The following is an 11,745-nucleotide window of genomic DNA, read 5'->3' on the forward strand; positions in this document are numbered from 1 at the left end:
AAACTACAACTACAGGCCTATCTCATTACTCAGTTTAGACCATAAAATTCTAACTAAAGTACTTGCTACACGACTGTAATGACTGGAAAAATCTGATTTATAAACGCTTGAAATATGCACAAATAGGAAGAAACTTGAAACCCTTTACTGAAATACATAGAAACTAGGGCTGTCAAATGATTTAAAGATTGATCACAGCTTACAAATTAATCATGATTAATCACCATCCACGTCTATGCCTGAAATCTCCCGTTTTTACTGTATTGTATCACCAGAACAAGCCGATGCTACAAATATTTACTGTTAACTGACCTTCTCTTGGGTAAACATCAGATGTCCAGTGGTCAGTAAATGCAGAGAAATGGAGAGGAGCATCTCGCTCTGAGACCCCCTCAGAGACTGGACCCACTGGCGGGAGAGGAGCTTCGAAACCGTCGACCTCCTCGGAGACAGGAACTGACCTCAGACTGGTAAGCGCCGGGCAGGACCGTTGTGCTGGTGTCGGAGGTAATACTGGAAAAGCCCGTGGAGCAGACGTCGGCGACCGAGCAAGAACAGTCCGTGGCATCGGGGTGAAGACGGGGGAGCAGGCACGGGAGGCTGCAGGACAGGAACAGACCGGGGCTGTGGTGTCGGACGCAGAAGAGCCGGGACTGACCGTTGCTGTGGCGTCTGACACTGTAGAGGCGGACCGGACTGGGAAGCAGGCGTAGAAGGCTGCAGGACTGGTGCAGACCGTGGCTGTGGAGTCGGACGCTGTAGAGCCGGGGCTGACCGGGGATCAGGCGTCGGAGGCTGCAGAGCAGAACAGGACTGGGAAGCAGACATGGGAGGCTGCAGGACCGGGGCTGACCGTGGCTGTGGCGTCGGACGCTGTAGAGCCGGAGTAGACCGTTGCTCAGGGGACGTGAGCCTGGGAGCTGGAGGCGACACTGGGGACGTGAGCCGGGGAGCTGGAGGCGACACTGGGGACGTGAGCCTGGGAGCTGGAGGCGACACTGGGGACGTGAGCTGGGGAGCTGGAGGCGACACTGGGGACGTGAGCTGGGGAGCTGGAGGCGACACTGGGGACGTAAGCCTGGGAGCCGGAGGCGACGAGGGAAACACTGGCATGGAAGCAGGGGGAGCCGGGGGAGACGCTGCAGACACTGGCGTGGAAGCCAGGGGAGACGCTGGTGGCGCTCTCAACCCCACATTCACCAATTGAGCCTCCGTAAAAACTTCCCAAGCCTCCTTTACCAGTTCGGCCAAGTCCGGAAAGATGAGGAGGAGGGTTGGTCTGGCTTCCAGCTGAGTCACCAGTTCCACCGACACCAGTATCCTCTCCAGGGGTCTGGGGAACTCCGCTAGTGTGTCCACGTAGGTTTCCAATGCTGTGTGGACCACCCTGAAGTCCTTCGGGGAAAGGAGGACCTCCAGGTCCGGCAGCAGTTCCCCCAGCATGCGTTTTCTCCAGCACATTTTGTTTGGGTTGGACCTTCTGTTACACAAGGACTCCAGGAAGACAAGGGAACGGTAACAGCTTTATTCAAAGACAGGTATATTGAAGAGAAACACACTGTTTACCGATACAGAGGTGAGGAATCCGGGAATGGACAGGGAGTGAGTCCATAAGGTGTGTGGGTTAAGATCCGACAAGGAGTAACTGAACTGGTGGAGTATATAAGGACTGGAGAGTCAATGGGGAACAGATGTGACAGGTTGGGATAATGCTGATGAGTGGATAAGGAACTGGTGTGGAGGATCAGGGAAGTGAAGAGGAGTGGCAGGACAGGGGAGTGCTGGAGGAGTGGCTGAGTGACTGTAACATTAAACAGCCAACATTGATGAAGAAACTCTGATAAAACTGATGATCTGGATAAAAACAGCTTTTTCCTTTTATCATTGAAGTGTGAGTGTTTGTGCAGCAGTGATAAAAGTCCTACAGCAGCATCACCCAAAGTAAACACCTGCTGATAAAACACATCATTGGCTGCATGTTTTACTAGTTTTTATTCACTTTTTTTTACATTAGATGATCACTTTAATTGTAAAAATCAGTTCAATGTTTCATAAAATCTAGACCTAAAAAAAGGTCTCAGCTGTGCCCCCTTTTCCTGGTCAGTGCCCCTGCCGGCCCCCCATCAGAACTTTCTGGACCCGCCCCTGCATAGCTGGAGTATAAACCCTGTCGACCACCAGCCAGCTACTGTGTTAGAGAAGGTCCTGCCAACAACAAAACTTTGGGGTAAATATGTGACTGTGTGAACCATGAACTGCTATTTTCTCAGCTGAACCATAAACACACGCAGCAAAAGCAGATCAGCTGATCACCGACAGCTTCACGATTCACGGAACATGAGAGGAGATGGAGGAAGCTGTGACGGAGGAAGCCATGAGGGGCCGTTTGAGACATTATTCAGAATTACCCTCTTGCAGACACGTCAAAATTAAGTCATTCACACATTATAGTGAAACCTCTCATACACTATACTAAAATGCTCTCATACATCACACTGAAATCATTCGCACATCATAGTGAATTTTCTGAAATCACATTTCACTAGTATGCATGAAAGGAATTCTACTAGCGTGTGTTAGAGCGAATTTCACTTGAAAAGGAAGTCATTTCAGTTGAAAAGGAGTAGTATAGAAAAAACAGGATCGCATTTACAAAATAAACTGAAGAAGAAGAAGTTGGCGGACACTGTGACAAATGTTTTATCAAGACTTACACTACCGTTCAAAAGTTTGGGGTCACTTTGCCATGGGATTCAATAGGGAAGTGACCCCAAACTTTTGAACGGTAGTGTATGCTAAACTATGATATATCATGGGTCAGGTGATGTAATGATAATATAATAAATAATAATAAAAGATTTATTACAAAACATTTTAATATAAAAAGTCAGGCATTAAAAACAGATCTGAGAATCTGTGCGATCTCTGGCCAGTTTCTGAGAATCCCACTAAAACTATGTGTGAAGCCCTAAATATAGCTTCTTCAGGAAAAGACATTCCTCAAATTCCCTGAGTTGACCAATCATGTGGAGACACATATGTTTACATATATGATGTTTGACTTATGCTCGGACAACTGTTATTTTTGACAGCCCTAATGGAAACATAAACCATGAACTACGTGTTTCTTTCCCTTTTTCTTTTTTTATCTTATTCTTCCTGTATGGTGGTACCAATAATTATTGTTACTGATAATGTTGTTCTCATTGTAATGTCATCAGTGATGGTAGTGATAATAAGAACAGCATTAACATTTCATTTATTTTCTTTTGTTCCTTGTTGATATGTGCTTGTGCCCCTTTTTGGTGGCAGGACATCAGGAGAGCAGACCAGGGTGCTTCCTTGGAGACCTTCCTCCCTACCAGCTCTGCTATTGGTGGTCTGTTGTTGTGAGCTCTCTAGTTTAGGGTGGAAACAAGCACCTTGCTCCTCATGTATGTTTGTGTATGAATAGCTGTGAAAGAGTGGATTCTGTGTTAGATGATTTTTTTTAAAACCCATTAAAAATAATAAATAAAGAAGACGGGACACGCTAAGAATGGATGTTAACAATGGACAGAACAATTTATATCAGAATTTTTTAGGTTCTGGTTGTACAGGAGCTTCGACATTAAACCCGCGTTACCGTGTAGCATCCATATTTACCTCCGTAGATGCAGCAAGTCCCTTCAGGGCTGTCGATGGTTCACACTGAAGTCTGACAGAGGTCATCTTTAAAAAATAATGGATCAACCACGTAACAAATAAAAAACCCCAAAACAAAAAACAACACTAAATAAATAAATCAGCAGCGGGTCTGGATCAGTACAGAGTCACACTCTTTCTTTCTTTCTTTCTTTCTTTCTTTCTTTCTTTCTTTCTTTCTTTCTTTCTTTCTTTCTGTCTTTCTTTCTTTCTTTCTTTCTTTCTGTCTTTCTCACTCTCTCTCTCTCTCTCTCTATCGATCTGTCTATCTATCTATCTATCTATCTATCTATCTATCTATCTATCTATCTATCTATCTATCTATCTATCTATCTATCTATCTATCTATCTATCTATCCAGACAGGTAGAGCTTAGTCTGTTCACCACCAAAGTTGGCCAAAGAGCCCTGATGTGGGTTGATAACCACATTAACAGGGTGGTAAAATCATCCTTTTTTAAATCTCAGACGTCTTTCAAATGTGAAACCCTTTCTTTCAAGGTGTTTTATGGAATCGATAATCCATGCTTTTATAACCTCCCGGCTGGACTGCTGTAACTATCTTTTAATAGGAATTAACCAGGGAATACCTGATTATGTTATGTTATGTTATGTTATGTTATGTTATGTTATGTTATGTTATGTTATGTTATGTTATGTTATGGCATGGCATGGCATGGCATGGCATGACATGGCATGGCATGATATGCTAAAACTAACTCACAAAACAACAAGAAAAGTGATAAAGTGGTAAAATACAGAAGGCCTGAGTGGAGTCCAACAAACCACTCCTCCTAAAACCTTCTATCTGATAAATCCTATAGTAGATCTGGCTTGGTGGCCCTTATCCATCACTCTAGTTATGTTGTTCCAGGCCAAGTCTGCTGGGGGACGTCACATGATGCGCTCTACTCTCACTACTCTTGTTGCCATTGATATCAATAGCTGTAAGAGTGACCTTTACAGATATATCATGCACGTCGTATTAGAACTTCAAGAGGCTAATGAAGCCACATGAATCATTAATAAGTGCTTGTCATGCTACATAAATGATCCCAGACGTTGTGCTGATTATTTTCCTTATTCCTTATTCTACAGTACACATGCTTCGCCCTACAATAAAATGTGTTTTTGAAAACAGTCTGACGGCGCTCTATGCCAGTCAGTCTTTCAGGATCACTGCATTAATATTTCAGTCAAGGTGAAATTTAATTTATTTGCTGCCAGAGTCTCAAAGCTGCTCATCAAATACTGTATGAAATGTGAAAGGATCTTTTGGCTGAAAAGTTCAAGTAAACTGCATGAATGCTGCATATTTATATCGTCTATATCCAACATCAAGCAAACAAGCTTGTTTAATTAACTTTTGAGTCACTGAGATTCAAAGTTCATTAAATCACCTGACCTGATTAAGATGTTTCAGGAATGTACATTTAAATAAACATTTTCTTTTAGTATCTGCAAGAGGATTTATTTATTTATTTATTCATTTATTTATTGTTTTAGGGTTTTTTGTATTCAGTGGTCTTGCACAACATTAAGTAAAACCAGACTGTTAGGATACAAGGCCAGAGCAAAGCTGTTCCTGCATCACCACCGAGTACGTTCACCTTTAAACTCAATTACTTTATCACTTTGCTCACTGTGGGTCATCTTTTCAGAAGAGATGGTGCCGCTTCAAAGACGGAGCGGGAAGTCAAGGCTTTTCATTTGCTTTGCGCTGAAAACATCATTTAAATAGACATGAAACATAATGTGGTAGGTTCAGCATTGTGACAATGACCTCCTCAGAAGCTGACTTCATATTTAAATTCAGCTCAGCTTCATGTTTATTCAAAGGTACACAACACAGCTCACACAGCAGGTTTGCTTCCAACTCTGAAGTGTTCATTTTCACCTATGCACTGGAGTCCTGCAGTCATTCAGAGGTATTCTGGTGTAGCAGTGTTTCACTAACCAGCATCAGGCCGAATCCCATCAAGTTCTATCTGGCGAAAAACTGCATCTGTTATAATGAAATCTGGTTTTGGACAATGCCCTCAGCTGAAACAGCTTGCTTCAACGTTTCCAGTGGTGATGTCAGTGTTTTCAGTCTGGATGGACGTAGTTTTCACGCTGCTGTTGCTGTATTTTTTTTTCAAAAACCACAAAGGGAAAGTTTTGGGGTTTTGCATGGAAACGCCGTGTCTTACTCATCCAACTTGGCCACCCAGCCTGCTTCACATGTTTCTACCTTTACAGCTGATCTGCTTGAAAGAATTTGTTGGTGATGACTTTAATGGTACCACTGATCTTATCAGCAGTGCAGTGATTTCCACAACGGAGACCACTTCACCCATTCAAAGCAAAAACCTCTGGAAAATGCTGTGCCACATAAAATCACAAACCCACACATCACTGCTCCATGATGTCTGCTGGGGTAGGTGTACGAGGCCAAATCACATCAGCAGTGGGGGTCTTATCTGCTGAAATTTCTGCTAGCATAACAGCTGCCTATGTTTATAAGGAAAGATTCATCGGTTGGTGAAACACTTTTGTTTCTGCAGGAGACTGCAGGCGACATGGCAACCGAGTCCAAACCTCCAGTTAGTGTCAGATGGCCACATGGGCACACTAGTTTGAGCTGCTAGTGCTGGCGAGCTGGAATGTGTAACTTTAAAGACAAAATTATTTTTGGTGTTTACCTCTGCCTAAAGGTTGGAAACCTTGGAACGTCTCTCTTGAAGGACAGTGATTGAGTAAAACCCCTAATGGGACCAAAGATGCAGTTTCTCCCAATCAGAGGTTTCTAAACCACGTAGAAAATAGAATAGTAGTAACTGAATTTAAGTCCAGTTGGAAAGTCCAGCTGCCCCACTGCTCTGCCTATGTTTCAGTTTTCACAATTTCAGATGTAATAAAGCAGCATACTCACCTTTATCCCACAGATTTATCACTCAATAATAAAATGCACAAATAATTAAACTATGAATACAAATAGATCTGATTCTGTGTAAAAATTCCACACAGATCTGATGCAGTTACTCATTTAAACTCCGCTTATACATAATGTCACAGATTATTTTCCTGCTATTGACTTTTACTGACTGATAAGTGACAAAGTCTCTGACTTACTGGAAAAAAACAAAACAAAACCAAACAAAGAAAAACAAATGAAAAAAGTAAATCAGCACATTCCTTAATCAACATTCCTTAAATACAAGTTTGAATCAGAGCTGTGACAGACACTAGTTCTTCATATCTGGTAATACACAGCAGAGAAAAGAAAGCATAAAGGAGTTTTATTGGAACTGCTTGTGTTTATGGATGGAGCTGTGGATAACACCTGATATTACAGCTCTCCCAAAGAGAAGAAGAGAGCTTTCAGTTCAGGGAACAAGGAGGAGCTGAGGACACCCACAAACGCTGTATGCTCTCTGTACGCTCTGCAAGACGAAGTAGACGGATCAACTCAGGAAAGAGACACTGCCAGCAGCAGAGATGGAGGTCCAACAGAATACAGACCCTGGAGAGCTACAGACCAAGGAGGGGACATCTGATGCTGGAGAGGTAAGTGGTCTGCTACAGAGAGGGGACACATAATGGCGGGGAAGATGGTGAGCTGATCACAGAGAATGAGACAACAGAATATGACCCAGACTAAATATAACTTGTGTGCACTCAGGCTGCAAAAGTAAACCGCCTGTTGGACGAAAACCAAGAGCTGCGGCATGAACTTAATGAGTGCAGGATGTCTGATGGTTTCCTTGAAGAGGATGATGAAAAAGTAAAGTATTATACAGGTCTAGCATGCCCAGTCAAAAGAAATTCTTCCTCCATTTCAAATGCTTCTGTGAACATTCATGCACCTTCAATTGGATCTGCCTGCACAACACTTGGCTCATCTGTTGTGCATTTCCCCAAATATTGTTTGGGGAACAGTCCATGAAATGGTGTCATTTTTATATGCGAACCTGAGGTATTCGATTGTATAGCCAGATAGAGAAACACTGCGCAGTACAAAGCAGAAGTATCAGATCTTAACAGGAACCATACCCATAAATGTGATTCTCCCACGTGATGGTGAAGAAGGCACAATGCTGGATAAGATTGTCACTGTGTGCTGTGCCCTGACAAACCACTGCCAGTGATGCCGAGATCCAAAAATGGCAAACAGCCTGCCACTCTCACTACAACGGCAAATACCATTCCTGCGGTGGTAGTTGCTGTTACTGCGGCGGTAGTTGCCATTCCTGTGGCAGTAGTTGCTGTTCCTGTGCCCTTAGTTGCTGTTCCTGTGGTGGTAGTTGCCGTTACTGTTGTGGTAGATGCCGTTACTGTGACGGTAGTTGCCATTCCTGCGGGGATAGTTGCCATTCCTGTGGCGGTAGTTGCCGTTACTGTGGTGGTAGTTGCCCTTACTGTGGCGGTAGTTGCAGTTCCTATGGCAGTAGTTACAGTTCCTGTAGCGGTAGTTGCTGTTCCTGCAGCGGTAGTTGCCATTCCTGCGGCGGTAGCTGCCATTCCTGCGGCAGTAGTTGCCGTTCCTGTGGCGGTAGTTGCAGTTCCTATGGCGGTAGTTACCGTTCCTGTAGCGGTAGTTGCTGTTCCTGCAGCAGTAGTTGCCATTCCTGCGGCGGTAGTTGCCATTCCTACGGCGGTAGCTGCCATTCCAGCGGCGGTAGTTGCCGTTCCTGTGGCGGTAGTTGATGTTCCGGTAGCAGTAGTTGCCATTCCTGCAGTGGTAGTTACTGTTCCTGCGGAGGTAGTTGACGTTCCTGTAGCGGTAGTTGCAGTTTCTATGCCGGTAGTTGATGTTCTGGTAGCAGTAGTTGCCGTTCCTGCGGCAGTAGTTGCTGTTCCTGCGGCGGTAGTTGCTGTTCCTGTGGCGGTAGTTGCCGTTACTGTGGCGGTAGATGCCGTTACTATGGCGGTAGTTGCCCTTACTGTGGCGGTAGTTGCCGTTACTGTGGCGGTAGTTACCTTTCCTGTAGCGGTAGTTGCAGTTCCTATGGCGGTAGTTGCCATTCCTGTAGCGGTAGTTGCTGTTCCTGCAGCGGTAGTTGCCGTTCCTGTGGCGGTAGTTGATGTTCTGGTAGCAGTAGTTGCCATTCCTGCAGTGGTAGTTGCTGTTCCTGCTGCGGTAGTTGATGTTCCTGTAGCAGTAGTTGCAGTTCCTATGGCAGTAGTTGACGGTCCTGTAGCGGTAGTTGCAGTTCCTGTGGCGGTAGTTGATGTTCCTGTAGCGGTAGTTGCCGTTCCTGTGGCGGTAGTTGATGTTCCGGTTGCAGTAGTTACCATTCCTGCAGCAGTAGTTGCCGTTCCTGGGGCGGTACTTACCATTTCTTTAGCGGTAGCTGCCATTCCTGCGTTGGTAGTTGCCGTTCCTGTGGCGGTAGTTACCATTTCTTTAGCGGAAGTTGCCATTCCTGGGGCAGTAGTTACCATTTCTTTAGTGGTAGCTGCCGTTCCTGCGTTGGTAGTTGATGTTCCTGTGGCGGTACTTGCCGTTTATAGTTGCTGTTCCTGTGGCAGTAGTTACCATTTCTTTAGCGGTAGTTGCCGTTCCTCGGGCGGTAGTTGCTTTTCCTCAGCTGATCTCAGCGGTTTACCACTGCGGGCTGGTCATGGACTTTTCACATTAGTGGCAGCTCCTAATGTTTGTGCAATTTTCGTACCAACCAACCATGTTTAAAACAAAAAATCTGTATGGCACAGATTAATCTGCACTGTCTGAGATGCACTGCAAGTGTGGAAATAGAGGATGTATATGAAACCACGTAGGCTATACGAAATCAGTTTGATCTTTTGCATTGTTTTGTGATGTGCCTTGGAAATGTGATAGTAACATAGGCTGATGATAACAATAAACATGTCATTGCCAAAGTTTTGTTTAATTTAACTTTATCGTCTTAGCATAGCCAGGCTGTTAAATTGATTAGCGAAGTTAGTTACTCTGTTTTAATGGATGGATGTTTCTTTGTCCAGATATAGGTTTGCTGTTCTTTCTTATACTGCTGTACAATGGTAATTGCCCGTGAACAACAGCAAGTACCATTCTCTTCTAGCAGTTTATAATCGGCTGGCCATTCATTTCTTAATACAACTTTCCAGATGTGTTCCAGTTTGTTATTGTAGCGGTTGGCACCATAGGGTGTCGCTGTGTCGGTGGGGGCTGTTCCTCTATAAAAGGGGAAGTGACACTGTAGTAGAGAGTACCAGTTTCCTGTTGGAGTTGCCAGGACGTTTCTGTGCCACGTCAGTCTTGGTGCAAGGTGATTTTAGCAGCATCAGGGCTGGGATCTGAGTGATGTTGATCCTGGGAAAAGAGTGTTGACTGAGTAAGGGAATTCAACGCTGCAGCTGTTGGGTACCGTTGCCTGCTGTCCTTTTAAGGGTTTTGGTTTCAAAGTTAGTCCGCTCCTGGTCCGAGTTGTCTCTGATGGTGCTGAAACGCAGGTGGCCTCGTCAACTTTCCCAGGTCACGTTTGCGTATAATACCAAGGTCCATCAAACCACGGGCAGGACTCCATACTTTTTAATGTTTGGGAGGGAGCCACAGTGGCGGTAGACTTTTTAGTGGGGAATGAAACAGAGGAGGATATTCCCTTAGAAGAGTGGGTCGAAGAACATCATAAGTCTTTAATGGCAGCTTATGAGTCGGTACAGCAGAGAGTGGAGGGTAAGATGGCCCGGCGGGATCTACAGAATTGTGACCGGGGGATGGCCCCAGATTTTGTGGAGGGAGATCTGGTATACACAAGGAAACGTTCAGTCAGGGGACGTAATAAGATTCAGGATTTTTGGGATGCCACTCCTTATCACGTAGTCCGTCCACCATCAGGACAAGGTGTGGTGTATTCCATAGCTCCAGCAGGGCAGGAAGAGCCCCTGAGGCAGGTGCACAGGACAGAGCTGAGAAGTATTCCTGAAACTCGAGGTGAAGTACAGGGAAATACTTTTACTGAAACTGAGGTAAATGATGGAGCCATGAACGTGTTTGAGCCTGTATTAGGTTCCGCACTGGAGAATGATGATGAGAATAGTAGTGGAGCTCCTGGGAATGGGGTAATGCCTGATGTTCCACTTATTCCAGCTTTGGACCCAACAAAGGAAACTGGCACACCCGTTGGTTCTGAGCTTAGGAGGTCGACAAGGAAAACTGCGGGGCAGCATTCAAATCCACATAAATTGCCCCAGTCAGTTCAGGTACATTTGTAAGTGTTACAAAAATCGGTAATGTTTTAAATACATCGTCGGTTCGATGATGCACCTTGATGGAGAGGAATGTAGCGGTTGGCACCATAGGGTGTCGCTGTGTCGGTGGGGGCTGTTCCTCTATAAAAGGGGAAGTGGCACTGTAGTAGAGAGTGCCAGTTTCCTGTTGGCGTTGCAAGGACGTTGCTGGGCCACGTTAGTCTTGGTGCAAGGTGATTTTAGCAGCATCAGGGCTGGGATCTGAGTGATGTTGATGCTGGGAAAAGAGTGTTGACTGAGTAAGGGAATTCAACGCTGCAGCTGTTGCGTACCGTTGCCTGCTGTCCTTTTAAGGGTTTTTGTTTCAAAGTTAGTCCGCTCCTGGTCCGAGTTGTCTCTGATGGTGCTGATTGTACGAGCGGACAAACTGTTTAACTTTTTGTTTGTTTGTTTTGTTTGTTTGGGCACTCCCCTGCGAATGAGTTTAGCCCTCCTGTCAGTAGCCACCCGGAGCCGTTCTACATCCGACTTTTGTGCATGCAGACATGGGTGTTAGTTTGCTGTGGGTTGCAGTGCAATCGTGTGTGGTTGTGGTTTTGCCCGCTATAGGGCCGGTTACCTAAGCGGGTTCTCCGCCTTTGTGGTGTGCGGTTCTAGTCAGGTGGGAGTAGGCAGGTTCCGGGTTAGACGACAGGAGGAGCAGATGGGGATGACCCCCTAAGTGTATGTTATTAATAAACTGAGTCAAAACTTTACATTGTTTATTCTTTATTAAATTTACGTTACACACCTTCCCCTGGTAACATTATTAAATAATAAATGCCAAAAACATGATGAAAACTTAAGATCAATTGCCTTCATTGTTATTGCTGCCTTCACCTGCCAG

At 45.0% G+C, this 11,745-nt stretch overlaps 1 long non-coding RNA gene across 1 annotated transcript; it reads right to left on the reverse strand.

Moving 5' to 3' along the window:
- Window positions 1-757: 757 nt before the first annotated feature.
- LOC121628006 lies at window positions 758-11,383 on the reverse strand. Its single transcript, XR_006008093.1, has 4 exons — window positions 11,156-11,383; window positions 9,921-9,926; window positions 6,782-6,788; window positions 758-770 (listed from the first exon to the last, which is right to left on the reverse strand). It is a non-coding gene; the product is annotated as an uncharacterized LOC121628006 (long non-coding RNA).
- Window positions 11,384-11,745: the final 362 nt, after the last annotated feature.

This window comes from Melanotaenia boesemani, chromosome 17 (assembly GCF_017639745.1).
Source record: "Melanotaenia boesemani isolate fMelBoe1 chromosome 17, fMelBoe1.pri, whole genome shotgun sequence".
In the NCBI taxonomy this organism is placed as follows: Eukaryota; Metazoa; Chordata; class Actinopteri; order Atheriniformes; family Melanotaeniidae; genus Melanotaenia; species Melanotaenia boesemani.